Below are 18,067 nucleotides of genomic sequence, written 5' to 3' on the forward strand. Positions count from 1 at the left end.
AATTCAAAATTGTTTTAAGGGTTTCTGTATGTCATAAAAATTTAAGCTTTTAAAATGTAGCGTAAGTTTAACTAATGAGTTTTTGGTTGCAAGCTACTGTCTGGAGAATAGAAGCTCCAGTGTTCGAGAGCAGGAATAAGCTAGGGGAACGATAAGGATTTAGGTGAGTTCCAGACTCCAAACCCATTGTTGTGGTTGACACTGTTTAAGTATGCCATGGTTGCAGAAGCATGAAGCATAATAATATGAGCATGCATTGCATGATTGTGGATAAACCTCAAGGGGTTAGATGAAATTAAGAAGGGAAATAAGGAGAGAACCCATTAGTTACCGCCTCGAGCGAAACTTCAGACCTTGCGGAGGAAACACTACGGTGTTTGGGCATTAAGGTTAGGTAGTGTTAAGGAGGTAATGGGAAAAGGACTCGGGAAAAGAAATTATGGAATGGTATTTACCGCGATGGCGGTATTGACTGGTCCTTCGAGGTGACACCTTGACGACGATATATAATGTAAGACCATAGATGAAAGAGGCTATGATAGTCTAGTTTAAGGTAAATGACATAAAACTATAGATGAAAGAGGTTATGGAAGTCTGGTATGAAATACGTAGCGTAAGGCCATGGATGAAAAATGTCATGATTGCATGGTACAAGGTATAAGGTATGCAGTGTAAGACCATAGATGAAAGATATTATGACAGCCAGTTATGATGAGTACAACCACAGATGAAAGACTCCATGGCATCATAAGATAGTACGCTAGGATGACGGACAGGTGTAAGATAATGGATGAAAGACTCCATAGAGTCCACAAAGATGAAGCTTGTCGGGACAGTAAACACAGAATAGAGAAAGTCTACCGGGATAGTAAACATGAGTTAAGCCCATCGGGACTGTAACACAGGGTAAGTCTGATGGGACAAGGGTATAAGAGTATAGCCCGACTACGACAAACCATAATGTCTGTCATGGAACAGATGTGAAAAATACGCTAGAAAATCAAGTGAGGAGTATACGACTAGTACACCAAGTACGATAAATTATGGTGGTGGAAGAAAAGTTAAAAGAAAGTGCAAGTAGTGGTAAGCAGATCTGGAGGAATCTACCAAAATGATGGAAATAATAAGGAACAAGGCATTGGCATGTGCCCAACAAGAATTTGAAAAAGATAGACCTTGTGAGAACTGACCTAACTATGGAAAAGTATTCGTGGATCACAAGCAAGGATCCATCATGAAAAGCCACCAAAGGTTGCTCAAAGAAGTAGTATGTGAGAGGCAATCTCATGAATGGGATGGAAGTTTCACTTCCAGGATAAGTACTCTGACATAGGGATAGAATGTCTGTCAAGACTATTCTATCTTGAGGATAGTCCTTTATGAAAACGAGCCATGAAGCTAACTTCGAGGAGAACTTACATAAGAAGTGAAGCAGATTAGTATAGGCTGATGAGCAATGGCCTGTCAGGACGATAAGTCAACTATTCATCATATGGGACATGAGAGGTCCCAGGTTAGTCTTGTGCATAAGGTAGATTATTGGAAGTAATCCTGCCACTATTATCAGTAGGATGGAACGAGAACGGGTTCGCCAGAATGGTGAGTCATGTTGAAGGTCTGTATGGTAAGGAAATGTCAACAAGTCTTTTGGGACCATGGTATGTAGAAGAGGGACCAAGCCAGATGGAATAGTGAGATCAGGGTTCACAGGTAGTTCCAGTCATACACATAGAATGAGGTACTATGGGAGGCTTCGCCTCAGGATCAATATCCATGAAACTAGAGAGTATGCCCAGAATCTAGATTTTATGACAAATAGTCCTTAGCTAAGATTTCAAGGTTACATTGTAAATAAATAGTTTGATTAGAGATAGAAATTGGAAAGATTAAATATTTGGTGGCATAAGGCCTTAGTTGTTATAATTGTTATTTTAAATTTTATTATTAGATTGGTTTTATTATTAGTTTACTTTATAGCAGTTAAGTTAGCAAAATTTAAGTATAGGTCCATTCGTGATGTTCCACACCCAAATTCGGTGGCAAGTCAGGTGTGGGGTGTTACAATTTCAGTTCTTGTAAATAATGATCTTAGCAACTCTTATTGGTAAGGATCCTTCAATATTTCCAAGATGCTTTAGGTTCCCATCTTTAACTCTCAACAGATATTTATGTTTCCAAATGTTGATGCTTTATCCATTTAGCACCTTCTAAATCAACGTCTCCTTTAAAAATTCTTTCCCTTCAAGAATGCTACTGACTATGCCTCGGTATGCGTGCACTAAGGCTGAAAATCAACACTAAAATAATCAATAATAATATGGTATGCTATGATTTCTAAACAATAAGCATACAAACAAGAAGTCTAGCTAAATACTTACTAAGCACCATATTACGAAAATTCATTAATAAGGGAAATTACACTAAGTAACTAATTAACACTAATAAGGACCAAATTGTAAAACAAGTAAAATCATGCAATTAACAATTCAAGAAAAATAAGTGGTTGATTAACTTCCGTGTTGCTGGTTAGTCCTTGGATTAGGGATCTAAAGGCTTAAACTTTTAATTGGCTCAATTTTACCTCTCAGTCACTATTTTTCCAAATTAGACGATTTAGTTCGGGTTATCTCTCGACCTCACCAAACTAATTTGGGATAAATGAATTAATACTCAATAGGATCTCCTCTCGGTCTCACCTATCTATGTGTTCCCTTAAGGGCGTCAATTGTAAGTTTTAAAGTTCATTCAATTTAGTTTAATTTTTACAATTTAGTCCTCATGCCCAAAGACTAACTAAGCAATATTTCCATCAACCAACCATCATGGATTTAGTTACTCATCCTCATTCTAAGACAAACAACAATCCAACAGACAAGCAAGGCATTCATCAAAATGGGCACAATAAGGGGTTTAAGAAAGCTTAGAGTTTTCTTAGAAATTTTTTGAAGAAAATAAATATGGCAATAATGGTGATGACAAATAACACAAAAGATCAAATTTTTATGCTAGAAAGAAAATGAAGTTGAAATATTAAGAGCTTGGGATGAAAATGAAAATACAATAAAGTTTTAAGCACTAAATAGTAAATAAGACCAATGTACAATAAACTCAACTAGCTAACTAACAACCTGACTAAAAATCAGAAAAGTAATAAAAATAAAAACCCTAAAAAGATGAAAACAAAAAAACTTAAGCTAAAAAGATTATAATCAAAAGTCTTTATGACTTTTTAAAGGGGGTTCTTTTAAAGTTTTCAGCTAACAGCTAAATACAACCCAAAAAATTAGACCAAAATGCCCTTAAACGTCTAATTTTGATTGGGGCTGGTGTTGGACAATAGCTACCCCTGCAGTCATTTTTTATCTCATCTCGACATTAGTATCATGATACCCAAGGCTTTGGTATCGCGATATCTCAAGAAGTCTTGTGCTTGAGAGTCTTGGGGGATTTCAATATCGCGATACCTATCCTTGGCATCACGATATCACTTAAGTTGGCCACACTTCTCTTCACTTTAGCACTGTCTTGGGTATCACAACCTCCATGGCTCGGTATAGCGATACCGTTTTTCTAGAGGTGATTTCTTCAATTTCAGGCTATCCTCAAATTTTTACACCACTCAATCATCTCATTAGCTCCGTATGGCACGTTTGACTAATTTGGGTTTTAAAAACAACATAAAAATAATAAGAACAATTTATTGACGATAAAACTAAAAATTGACAAAGCATACCTAAATTACTCGAGAATAAGCTCTTTAAAATATCATGGAGAGCCTAATTTGACATATCAAATTATGACAGATCAAAATCCTCCACACTTAAGTATTTGCTTATCCTCAAGCAAATACACAAAACATGCAACAAATGACCCTTGAACCTAAGATTGATGTTTAGCTAACTTGAATACTCCTAAAGCAAATATGATTAATTCAAGAAGTTAAAGAAATAACAAATATAGAGGCAATTCAAATGAATACATATTTAGTTGTGTTTCCTATCAACATAAACTATATAGATACGTAGTGGACCAATAATGTGAATCAAAAGATGGGGGTTTTCTAAGAGCAATAAGATGAGAAAAATGAGAGAGAGTCTTTCATCCTTATCTCTTAAAAGTCAATGTGGCTATAGGGAAAGGTCAATATGATAGGGATAGATATTTATATATTAAAATTACCTTATCGAATGGAAGGTTATAAAGTTTCATTGCCAAAGACAAAAAGTATAGGCATAGCCGTTGTGTTGTACGCGAGGTCTTTTGGTTAGAAAAAAAAGTACACATTTCTTTTTGTAAAAACTGAAAAGGTAAACTGTATCACAAAGATAACTTGCAAAAGTAAAGTTGATATTATTCCTAATACACCATTTGTGAATGAAGGCATGTTGTATTGAACTTGTGAGACCTTGAAAGTAAAGTGTGAATACAGAACGCGTAACTTTGAAGATAAAGTGTGAATGTAAAATGTGGTACTAAAGTTTTGTTGAAAGGGTCGAAAAGGTGAAAAGTGAAATTATATGTAAGGAGGTTAAAATCTTGAAATCAAAGTGACTAAAAAAGGTGCACAACTGAAGAAGGTGAAGACCTGAAAACATAAAGAGATCCTTGGATCCATGCTTCAAAAAGGATAAATATGTAGAAAATTACATGACCTGAAAAGATCAAGAGTTGGGTGGCTTGATGCTTAGAAAAGCTTAAGTAAGTGTTGACGAGTGATGTGAATTGTGGCTATATATGCCCAATAAGACAAATGGGAGAAAATAGTAAAATAAGTTTTGATAACCTTAATGATTGCATCAATAGTGGGTCAAGGACTACTAGTGCAATTGGGGAAATATTAGCTATTGCTAGCACATATATAATATATATAAATTGGGGCATTGTCAACCAATATATAAATATATATAATTAAAAAGGTATAGGCATAGCCGTTGTGTTGTAGGCGAGGTCTTTTGGTTAGAAAAAAAAATTACACATTTCTTTTTATAAAAGTTGAAAAGGTAAACTATATCACAAAGATCACTTGCGAAAATAAAGTTGATATTATTCTTAATACACTGTTTGTGAATGAAGGCATGTTGTATTGAACTTGTGAGACCTTGAGAGTAAAGTATGAACACACAGCGCGTAACTTTGAAGATAAAGTATGAATGCAAAAACTGGTACTAAATTTTTTTAAGGGCTGAAAAGGTGAAATGTGAAATTATATGTGTCGAAACCATCTTTTTGAAAAATAAAAAATTTAGGTTGTCGACTCTAAAAAAATGAAAAATTGGGAGTCGCCACCAATCTTTTGTTGAGGTGTGATTGGATCACCTAAAAAAACGGCTTTGGTCTACGAATTTTAGAAAAACGGGTCCGGGAGTCGATTACGTATGAGGAAGGATTAGCATCCTCATTACGCCCAAAAATTGGTACCTAGTTAATTAATTAAGGTCTTAAGGTCGAAAATTTTAAAAATATAATCTTTAAAAAACTTAAAACGTTGCATATTAAAACCCTTTTCAATTCAGAGAAGCAAAAATGCCACACCCAATACGTTAGGGCACAACATTCTAATTTCCTCCAAAATGAATTAGGTCAGAATACTTATGCAATAAAACTTTAAAAGAACATCCACTCATCCAAGATTTAAGAAATCACACCCAATACGTTAGGGCACGATCCCTTTAGAATCCCAAACTCGGAATATTTCCTTTACTTTAAAAGAACATCCATTTATCCAAGATTTAAGAAATCACACCCAATACGTTAGGGCACAATTCCTTTAGAATCTCAAACTCGGAATATTTCCTTCATGATTTTAAAAAAAAATTCATTTCAAGAAATCAATACGTCACATCCAATACGTTAGGACACAACGTGTTGAATTCCCAATAATGAGTTTATTTTGATTTAAAGAATATCCATTTTGAAAGAGCTTGATTTTTTTTAAAAAAAATCGAGTAAAAAATGTAATGTTATGCTACACTAAATATATAGTGCAATAATAAATACTACGATAGCATAGAAATAATGCAAATATATGAACAAATAAATAAAATAATGGCCTGCAATATATCAAATAAATGGACAAGATAATAAAAAATATGTAAACATAAATTAATAGACAAATAACTGAAATAAATAAAAATATACATACATCCATGAAAATATACAAGTTTAAAATAATTAAGATAATATCAAAATTAATAAAACATGTGTCTAAAATATACGAAAAATATTAGTTTTCTAAGATGTAAATATATGCAAAAGAAACATATTTATATATATACATATAATAATAACAATAATTTCATAAAAAAATATTAGAAATAATGATTTTAAGAAAACTATGAGAAAGGACTAAATTGGGTCGGAAATAAAAAAAACAGGGGTGAATCCGCAAATAAATAAAGTCTGGAGGACCAAATTGAACGCGCGAATTACATAGAGGGGCTGGAAGGGCAATTTTCCCTTCTCCTTTAAAACGGTGTCGTTCAAGAAGGGTTAAATTGAAATTAAAATAAATTACAGGGCGAATTTAAAAAAATAAAAAAACCTAATTATAAAGACATTTAAAGGCGGAGGGGCTAAAGGTGCAATTTTCCCCTCTGCGCAAAAACACGCGGATCCTGGGTCCGGGTCGGGTCGACGCGCGGATCCTCCCCCCAAAACGGCACCGTTTTCAATTGGCCATTTAAGCCAAAATTAAAGCCCCAAATTTTATTTCAAAACCTTCTTTAAAAAAACAAATCCCTTTAAAAAAAACCTCTCAACCCTTCAGCCCTCCGACCATCGGTCGGTCATCGGACCCTCGCCGGCCACCGTACTGGCCGCCTATCTCCGGCGCCGGTACCACCGTCCACGGTGGCCGGAAAAGGGAAAATTCCCCTTTTAACCTTCTTAACCTCTTGAGCCTAGATCCGGGCTCAAATCTCGCGAAATATTGACGAATGGGCCACTAGAAGCAAAGAAACCTTTCGGCTTCCGGTCGTCAATCCTCAGTGACGACTTCCTCGGCCATCCACGGCGGTTAGGGGCTCAAAAACAGGTTTTTTCCTTCCTTTTATATTTATATTATTTATATAAATAATAAAATAAATAGATATAATCGAAAAAAATAAAATAAAATAGAAACGTAAATATCAACCTTTATTCGCTTATGCCTCTGTTTGTGATGTAAAAGATAGGGCCTTTTTATTGATTTCTAAAAAATCCGGGATCCCGTTACAATGTGTTCAATGGCTTTTTATAGCCATATAAAATAAATCTAAAAAGAGAAAGAAATCTGTTCTTGATTTGATTTTTGATTCACTTTCCATTTTCGTTTCTTTCTTGATGCGCAGGTGAAGATCGGGGAGATTCGGCCTTGGCTCGGTTGCGGCGCTGTTGCTTCTTGGAAACCCTAGGGTTTCCTGGATCAGTTTTGGGCCACTATTCGGTTTGGGCCTTAGTTTGTTTTTAATTGGGCCACATAGGTCAATTGTAAATTGGGCCCTTTAAAACCCGGGCAAAATCTGTTATTACAATATGTAAGAATGTTAAAATCTTGAAATAAAAGTGACTAAAAAAGGTGCGCAACTTAAGAAGGTGAAGACCTGAAAATATAAAGAGATCCCTAGCTTCATGCTTCAAAAAGGATAAATATGTAGAAAATTACATGACTTGAAAAGATTAAGAGTTGGGTGACTTGATGCCCGGAAAAGCTTAAGTAAGTACTTACGAGGCATGTGAATTGTGGCTATCCGTGCCTTATAAGACAAATTGGAGAGAATAGTAAAATAAATTTCGATAACCTTAATGCTCACATTAATAGTGGGCTAGGGACTATTAGTGCAATTGGGGAAATATTAATTATTGCCAACCAATATATAAATATATATATAACTTGCCAAAATTGATAAGTAACCGATGTTTCAAAAACATATAAGCAGTGCTAATAAGCAACATGTGAGGTATATATGTACGAGCCTCTAAATGTAACATTGCACCTATTTCATGAGTCAGGTACTCGTTTAAACTCCAAAGCTCACCTGAAATTTGAGAAAGATTGGGAAAAAATATTAGGTCTGAAAAATGGGTTTGAGAAAAAACTTAAGCTCGTTTAAAATATGGATTTATCAGTTTCTCGAGTTTGTGGTCGGTGTTGCGACACCAGCTTTGTTTTCAGACTGATTTCTTGATTTTCAAGGTGTTGGGTACATCCTTACGCTATTTCTGAATAATTTCAATAAAATTAAGCCTTAGGCTACCTATTATTTTTTAATTACTAATATTTAAGTTGATCAAAGATTAAATTTACAATAAATTACAACACAATTAGAATATTGTTTATTGATTTGTCATGTGTGGCTGACGGATTCATCCGTCAGCTCCGTAAGCTTGTACGTGGATGTTCTATCTCTCAGCTATTTGTCTGAATTGGTCCAACGTCCATCATGCCACTCCACCATGCTTTGTTTATCTCGCTCTCTGAATTATTTTTTCGACCTGCATTAATAAAAAAAATACACCTTTCCCTGTTCAAGGTCGTTAGGGAAATTTACATATATTTCATAACATGCATTCCCTAAATTTTCCTTACATCTTTCATTTTGTAGGTAACCACATTTGAATACTTCAACCTCACCTTTAATTTTCATGATTAGTTTCTAAATCAATGGTGGACCTAGATGTGACTAGAAAAAGTCTCACTAACAGAATGGAGATCTCACAGTCTTCCTCTAAGTCTAAAATCACAAAATTAATAGGGATGATAAAATTTCGCAGTTTTACCAACACATCTTCAAGCACCACATTCGGTTGTACCGATGACCTGTCAGCTAGCTATAGTGTGATATGTGTATTTTTTAGCTCCCTTAACTCGAGTTCTTATATATTGATAATGACATTAAATTAATACTAGTTCCTAAGTCACATAAGGCCTTACTAAAGTGTATGTCCCCTATCTCTATCAGAATTGTGAAACTCTTCGGGTCTTTTAATTTTGGGGGTATCTACTTGGTTATTATCGCACTACATGATGCATTTATATATTAATTTGGTCCCCATTTTTAAGTTTCCTACACCTAGCCATTATTATTTTTAGGTACTTTGCGTATTTTGGAATTTTCTCTATTAATTCGATGAAAGGCAAATTAACATTAAGCGATTTAAATAAGTTTAGAAAACTTGCAAATTCCACTTCATCCCTTTTTCACTTTTCCTTTGACTGTGAGGGGAATGGTATCTTTGTGAAGACAAGTTCTATATTCTGCTCACCTTCCGGCTTAGCTACCAGCTCGACTACCATTTTTGGTTCTACTTCGACATCATCTCCTTGAGGGGTTTCTTCTTGAGGATCACCAACATCTTCATCATCATCCTCCAGAGTAGGGTTATTAGGGCTACTTAGTACTTTACTAGAACAAAACGCTATGGCTTTCACTTGCTCCTTCCCGTTTCTCCGATGATTGTTTTTAATATTGCTCGGGATGTCTATACTAATTTACCTTTTGATGTCTCCCATCATGCTATTCAATTGACTCATCTGATCTTCAAGTTTAGCCAATGTGGTTCTCATTTGGGTATATTCAGACTGTACTTGTCTCACCTCAGTCCACATTGATTGCATCTCTCTCTCGATTTATCCAACCTTTGACCATAAACAGTATGGTCGTTGGTGTTGGCCATTTCCTAAGTTTTCCGCAAATAATGAGGTTGGTAAGTAATATTTTGTCTATTTTTGGTTGGATCTATTACCTCCTTCTTGATTGTTGCTCCATTTTAGGTTTTGGTGGTCTCTCCAACCGTGATTATAAGTGTCCGAATAGAGATTTATGTCCCTATTCCCGATGTAGTTCACATCTTTGGCTTGGTTCTTAGGGTACTGGTCGATTGTTCTAACTACTTCGTGCATCATAGGCCTATTGGATGTAGATTTTAATTAGTTGAGCTTGTCCAAAATCTGTTGATACTTATCCTCTTCATAGACAGCTTTGGTCGTAGATGGTCTCGAACTGTAAGTGAACCGCTCGTTCGATCACTAGCAAGAATTTATAGCCATGTTCTTTATCAATTGATAGACGTCTTCGTATGTACGATTCATCAAGGATCCTCCTACAGCTCCATTGAGTTTTGATCTCGAGTGTGCTTCCATGCCGTTGTAGAACATTTGTAACCGTAGCCATTCAAGTAGACCATGGTGAGGGCATCTTATCAGCAAATTCAATCGCTCCCAAGCTTCATGAAAACTCTCCCCTTTCATCTGCTTGAAATTTATGATCTCTCTTTTCAGTTGGACCCTCTTACTGGTAGGAAAGAACTTGTACAAAAAATTTTTGCAAGTTCATTCCATGTCATGATGGATTCTGGTGCATGTGAGTCTAACCAAGAGAAAGCGCTATATATTAAGGAGAATGGGAACAACCGAAGATAAATAGTGTCGTCAGTAACCCCAATAAATTTAAAAGTATCACAAAGTTGGAGAAACTATTTTAAGTGCCTATTTGGGTCCTCCGCCATAATTTCTCTGAATTGCAGATTGTTCTGAATCATATGGATTATTGTTGACTTTATCTCAAAATTGTTCGATGTAATTGCTAGCCTCGTAATATTGCCTTGTACCGCATTCAGATTCGGTAGCACATAGTCTCTCAAAGTGTATTCTTCTCGAGCCATTGGTGGCTCTATTGGCAATTGTGGTGGTGGTTGTGGTGGTGTTAAGTCTAGTAAAAACGGATCGTCAAAAATAGATTATCTCGTGGAGGATCAACCGCAGTAGGCGGGTTTTTTTGCATCTACTGTTGTTGTTAACGTCAACAATTTCTGCGAATGTGTCTTTTTGGATTAGTGGTTGGCTCTATAACTGTGCTCCTACTCTGAGTCATACACTGAAATCCACAACGAAAAGAAAAGATTCGCAAATTAACTTAATAAAAATAAAAAGAAAATACAAATCGTATCTATAATTTAAAATTTTCCTAACTATCCTATTGAGTACAAAATTTAAAATTAACTCAATGGTGTTGCCTCTTCACAACGACGCCAACAACTTGACTGTGTCCCGATGTACCAAAGTCGGAAGTAAGAATACTGGAACTAATTATATGAATTAAGGCTGTGTTCGCAAGTATACCGGTTAGGTTGTAATATAGTTTTTATAACGAAGTATTACAGTACTCTGAGGATCGTACCTAAGGAAGGCGAGACTAAACTAAGATTAACTTCTACGCTAACGGTTCTAGTTAGTACTCTAATTAAATTATATTACGATTGATCCTAATGTGATGAGAAAAAGTTATCTTATAAAAATAATAAAAACAATAGTGAAGACAAATTGTAGATTTTATCATATGGAATTATAGAAGACTAAATCCTTTCTATGTTCATAATTAACTCCTATTTTGGATTCTATCCAATCAACTAGTCATTAACCTAGTTGGGCCTTTCGGCCTTTCACTAGCCTAATAAGTCGGCAAGAACTACTTATCTCTCAATGTCACAGTCCAGGCTGGATTGGAGTAAGGTTTTCATGGATAGGCAATACCAATTTCGGGTTCATTCCCACGTATATGACTTCCTAAGGTCGTCAAGCCTAGGATTTAAAGTTCTTCCTATCCTAACCAGCTGATCCGCTAAGAAACCCTACACAGATGTTGATTAATCTCACATCCACTCGTTAATCTCCCTTCTCGGATTAGTTCCTCGTGGATTTAACACATACAATGTAATTGATTAAAAAGATAAAAATTACGAATAAACCAAGAACATAGATAATGAAAATCTCGATATATTTATAAATGCACGAACGGTAATCTATCGAAGAGTTGACTGATCTACAATTCGATCCTCGCGAAGAACGAACTAGAAAACTAAAATAAAAACTACAACTGAAAAGAAATCTAAGTTACAATTGAAAGTGAAAATCAAAGTAAGTAAAAAGTTATCCATAAAGTGTTTAGAACAATTCTATTTATAGGCCTAGGGTTGGTCGCTAATCCTTGACCTAATTTGGCTAACTATTTTGTGTTAAAGTTCATTGTACGGATGGAAATACTCTTGGCTCATTAAGTGATCTCGTCACGTCAGTGTCGCGACACCTTCTAGCCTATGTCGCGACACTGAAGACAGTTTACTAGTTAGGGCATATCTTCAAGGTTGTGTCACAACACCAAAGGCAGATTGCTCATTTTGGTACCCTGTTTGTTGTGTTGCGACATCCAAGCTCTGTGTTGCAACATCGGGAGCAATCCACTGTCTTTGTGCTTCCAAATGTTGTCCTGCACACTTATCGAACATATTAGTTTACCTTTAGTCCTACTTTGGCCCCCAAGGTCATATAAATCACTCAAATTTCTATTTTTATTACCTCCATATTAAAACTAAAAACTTAAAAAAAACATAACTAAATTACTTTCCTACGAGCTCATTAAATATAGAAAGTAGTTTAATATACTACAACGGATTGCGACAGATCACTGACCATGAACTATCCATCATAGTTTGATTCGTCCCTAACTCTGTGGCAAAAGTAACAATAAATATGTTGATACCAATCTCCCTGACACTCAACACCTCATCACCTTGCCAAATCCCTTGAAGAATACTCAAAATCGCCTTACGGTTGAGCACCCTATCAAACTTAATTTTCCCCACCACCATGAATCTTGTCAAAGTAAGACTCTGATCGTCACTTTCCTTTAAACAAATCTTTAAATCATCTATACTAGAACAACCCCCAGAAAAATAAGATTTGCCTTAATAGAAATTGAAAGTTAATATCGAATAAGGAATTTCTTTCCTTTTGCAAATAAATGGAAATCAATCAAGAAAATATGAATAAAAACTTAGGTAACAAAAGCAGACTCACAAAATTCAAGACTTAATAAACAAAAGACCTAAAGGAAAATAAAATACCCAAATCAAGAATACCTAAAGATGCAAAATGAAGACTCAAAACAATAAAACCTATCTGAGATTAGACTCAATCAACTCACTCAGTAAGAGAAGAACAACTCTCATTTTGAAAGAAAATTCTCATTTCGAGAAACAATACACGAACCATGCTTTTGTGCATTTTTATACATAAGATTTTCATTTGACTCAATTTTCACAAAATCACTTACACAATTCTCTTTATAAAATCATTTTATGTTTACATATTGCATACACAAATTATTATATTTATTTAATATATAAATAAATTGATGTATTTATTTCTTTAAATGTGTACAGTTGAATCAAAATTAAAGTTTCGTGTATACATTTGAACCATAATCAAGGTTTCATATGTATAATTGCATCAACTTAAAGTTCATATACCAAATTGCACATTAGATCAAATTTCATGTGTAGTTTTGAGATTTAACCCTAAATTTTAATATTAATATAATATTAATAAATTTTAATTATACTTTAAAGACCCATATAATTTTAATTTACATTTTATTATTTAATTTAAATTAAATTTAAGATGAGAAGGAAATCATAGGATTTGATCTCATATCAAATGAATGTCCTACAAAAGCTTTAATGGTCAAGAAAAAAAATTATTGTATATATATATTCAATTGATTCTAAAGTCGTTAAATGTTACTGATCATTTCTATTCTCACCATATCATTATAATTATGTTTTAATCCAAATTATTATTTTTACCATTAATTTGAATCACATCACCATGATCCAAAGGAAGCAAATATCTGTGTCAAATCCAATCTTCAACCGAACTCCTTGGGCTGTGCAGACCAATTCGCTGGCTTGAGGTTTACAGAAATATGTTACAAATCTTGCCAGGATCTTGTATTTGGTTCTCTCTATCATTGTCATGGGTAAGAGATTAGTCTTTTTGACCTTTTCTGTATTTCCTCAAGGGTCAGAACCATCACCATAAGATTTGGGGATATTTATATCCTTCCCTTGTTCTTGCAAAGCTTATTCAATAACCTCAATTTTGCTCAGACACACTTTGCTTAGCTGATCGTTATCTCTACATAACCATTAACACATAAGTATTTTAAAGAATATGTATTTCTCTTTTCTATGATGGATGTCAAAAAGGTTAGGTGATCATAACCCTATTTTATAATTTTTGCACATTAATATTAATTTTTAATCAACTCATCATTAATAAAAAAATTATTTTCTAGAATATCTATATATGTTTCACCTATACTTTATTTAATAACTAAAGTAATAAGTATTAACCAAATTAGATTATTTTTAATTTGAGCTAATCTTTCATGGTAGTAAATAATAACATATAATTATTCTTATTATATATGTGATGCCCATATTATCGAACAATCTCTCACTTGGACCATATAAATATATATATGCTAATTAACTTATAATTACGTGTCATTATATAATCTTATGAACTCAAAAATTTATTATCATATCTAAAAGGGTAAATTAAACTTATTTTTTATTAACTTGTAAATCATTTTTCGTTTATCAAATTATCTTCCATAAAGCAAATATAAATAAAATATAAAAAAATTCTATGAATGATTTTCAGTAAAATAAATACACTCTTAATTTTCAATTTAGAATTTGTATTTTGTCGAATAGTAAAGAGGATGAGGTATATGATTTTTTTTTTATTTCTCAATATCTACCGGAGTGAGCCCAGTAATTAATCTTCCGCATTTTGTAGGAACATTAAGAAGATAGATGCTGGCCACGAGTTTTAAAGCTACTCCAATATCCAAGGCGAGGATCGAACCCTCGACCACTGGTTAATATAGGAGAGATTATTACCATCTCACCTAACTCCCGTGGTTATATAAGATTTTTATTTATAAAGTCGCAATTACTATATGTTACAAAAATATAAATAAAAGAATTAAAGTACCTATAAATTCTTTAAATGTTACAAAAAATAAATTATTGATAGGTTATGGAAGTTGTATGAACATTCATTTATTAATGTATTTACTATATTTAGAGCTTTTATCAAATGCTTAGTCATTAATTAATAAGCTAAGATACTAAAAAATGAAGTCGGGTAATTTTAAAATTTTTAAAAAGGGATAATATAACATTCGATCTTAAACTGGGTACTTAAGTTCATTTTGGTACCTAAATTTAGTAATTAAATTTATTTTGACCCTTGAACTTGGATTCTATTAAGATTTGATGATGTGACCAATGTTACAGGAATAAAATCTAATTAGTCGATCAGACTGATTGGACCGAAAGTCGTCGGTATAACAATTTGAACAAAGGGGTTGAACCAATTGAGTCAGAAACTACTTGAAGTTGGTAAAATTTGAAAACTGAAACAAGAATTGACAATTGAACATGTTGAATGAGTTTAATAATTTTTTTAATTTTTTAGATTTTTATGAAATTTTAATTAATTCATTCATTATTGTTGGTCTAGTTATCAAACTGATTGAATTAGAAATCATAGCCTTGATTGGTTCAACCATCAGTTCGGATGTGACACTCTGAGTTTGTATCACATCATCACATTAAAATTTATATACATTTTTAAATTTCCAAGTGATGACGCAATATAATTTTAGAGTGTCAAATCGTCAAACTTTTATGTTTTTCTTGTTCAAGGACCAAAATTGACCTAGTTATCAAGTTGAAGTAGCAAAGTGACAAAAAAAAGTACAAGTACTAAAGGAATTAGTTGCCAAGTTTAGGGACAAAAAATTATATTATTATTTTTTTGTGTACAATAATAGGCATAGGGAATGGGGTAACATAGTTTGAATTTGTACTAAGCAGGTGTTTGATAAAAGTTTTACCACAACTCCATTCAGATCAAGACATATTATTCGTTTTCAAAATAAAGCTTGTATTATTTTATTTTATTTAATTAAATTCTTATCCAAAAGTTGGAGTGGCAAAAAATTGAATATCAAATATTTAGTTTATAAAAAATTGAATATCAAATCTTTAGTTTTAACCACAAGTCTCTTGTATTTAATCAAGACAACTTTTATTTTTATTTTTAATGATTAAGTTATAAGTTGGTTAGCATCAGTATTGTTATCCATGCAGGAGAACGCAGATCCGAACGTGCTTAAGCGCGTTTTATCCTCATATTTAAAGGTTGATGTGAAATTATAAATAACTCTAGGTATTGTAAAAAAAAACTCTTATCCTTTCTCCTTATCAAAATAAATAAATTATAAAAGAATTACATGCTTAATAAAATATAATTTGGTCCTCATGTTAAATGGGGGGCTCGCAGCCCACGATCCCACTAAATTTTGTAAAATTTCTTTTCAAGTTTTTTGAGTTTTGAAAATTTTTAATTTAATATTATAATTAGTGTTTAGAAAAAAACAAATTTGTGTTTCACCCCTCAAAGTTTTTTAAAATTTGATATCTTTTATAAGATTTATGATTTTTAATGATAAATTTAATAATATTTTTAGTTTAATTTGATAAACTAAGACAATGTAGTATTCTAAATATTAATTTGGTAAAATAAAGTTTAGTAATCGCAATATCTAAGTATAATAGTAAGTAAAAAATAATATCTAATACAAATTTCGGTGATTAAGATTATCCCAAATTATATAAAAAAATATTGTTTTCTTAAATTTTAGTGATCATAATTATCCCAAATTTAAGAAAACTTTATCCACACGGGTCGGACCTACTTTAAACATGTATAATTTATAAAAATGTTAAGAATGATAGGTGAGAAGGGGTTAAAATATGAATACGCTATTCATCAAATATGTGTACTAAGAATCGTATATAAAAAGTTTGAACTTTGAAAGGCAATGAAGCACCTCATTTATCCACTAATTAAACGTGTTGAATTAAGATAAAGTTTTCAAAAGAAAATTGGCAAGTGAAGAATACATGGTTATTTCTTTATAATTGAATTTTCTAGAAGAAACAATTAAAAGCCAAGAAGTATCGAAGAGTTTCGGGTTCATCGGCCTCTGGTAAAGATGGCCACCTGTCTTTGACCAATCCCATTTGTGGTCGTATGGCATGTCCAAATCTTGAACAATGTCTTTAAAAACATGATGCATTACATTATTCTACAACACCGAGGAAAACACCTAAACATTACTCTGCCATTATCTGATTATGTAATGGATCCTATGTCATCCTATATCATTAAACGAAGCTTCGAATCTCTAGAGACCGCAGTTAAAAATGATAAGATTTTCAATCAAGTCATAAATCTTTTACATTTTTTTTCTTTTTGTTGAATGGAAATACTATAATCTCATAAACTATGAAAAAATAATAAAAAAATTATAAATACAAATTCTCATCCTATAGCTTGATATATTCCCTAGGCAGCATTCGGTTCCCCTGGTTGCACAGCCATTCGAAAAGCTTCGACTCCTTAAGCTTCATAAAACAGAGCAGATAATTCGACCTCCCTTGATGATTTAATCCAAAAACACGATCGTGCAAATTTCTCTAAACTGCCTTGCAGCTAAAAAACTTGAATGCGTGTTTGAGGTGGAAAATGAAGGAATTGATGCATGAAAATGCAATGGAGTTTTAGTCAAAATCGTGGACATGAACTCAAACTCATAAGCATGGTGAAACATAATTCAAGATTTCCAAAGCCTCTTTGCAAACTCCCCGGAATCAATTACTTTTTCTTTGTTCACTCAAAATCTATAGAATCACTAGCAAGATTGAAATTCTTGAAATTGAATTCCCAAATATAAGAGAATAGAACTCTAGCAAACTACCTCAAGCATCCGAAGAGTGTAGTCATGCTGAAAGGATCTTAAGTTCATCAACAGATTTAGAAAGGCTCTTGAGTATTGTCGAAACTTTTTTTTTTGTTGAAATCAACTTTTTATTTTAAAATGAAAAATGGGAGTCGTTATCAATTTTTTTATGATGTGTGATCGAATCACCTCGTAATTTGATCATTTTAATAATAAGCTTGATTTACTAAAACAATTTTTTTCGGTCTACAAAAATCCAAAAAATGGGTTCGGAAGCCAATTACGCACGAAGAAGGATTAGCACCCTCGTTACTCCCAAAATTGGTTTCTAATTGATTACTTGATGTCTTAATGTCGAAAATTGAAAATTTGAAGAGAATTTAAAATGTGATCCCTTTGTATTAAGATATTTTAATAGAAAAGACTTTATT

The 18,067-nt window shown here is 33.1% G+C and overlaps 1 non-coding gene across 1 annotated transcript; it reads left to right on the forward strand.

The window, feature by feature from the left end:
* Positions 1-10,157: 10,157 nt before the first annotated feature.
* Positions 10,158-10,261, forward strand: LOC121220442 (small nucleolar RNA R71). The gene has a single exon (XR_005917644.1). It is a non-coding gene; the product is annotated as a small nucleolar RNA R71 (small nucleolar RNA).
* The last annotated feature ends 7,806 nt before the right edge of the window (positions 10,262-18,067 follow it).

Source organism: Gossypium hirsutum, chromosome D08 (assembly GCF_007990345.1).
Source record: "Gossypium hirsutum isolate 1008001.06 chromosome D08, Gossypium_hirsutum_v2.1, whole genome shotgun sequence".
Taxonomy (NCBI): domain Eukaryota; kingdom Viridiplantae; phylum Streptophyta; class Magnoliopsida; order Malvales; family Malvaceae; genus Gossypium; species Gossypium hirsutum.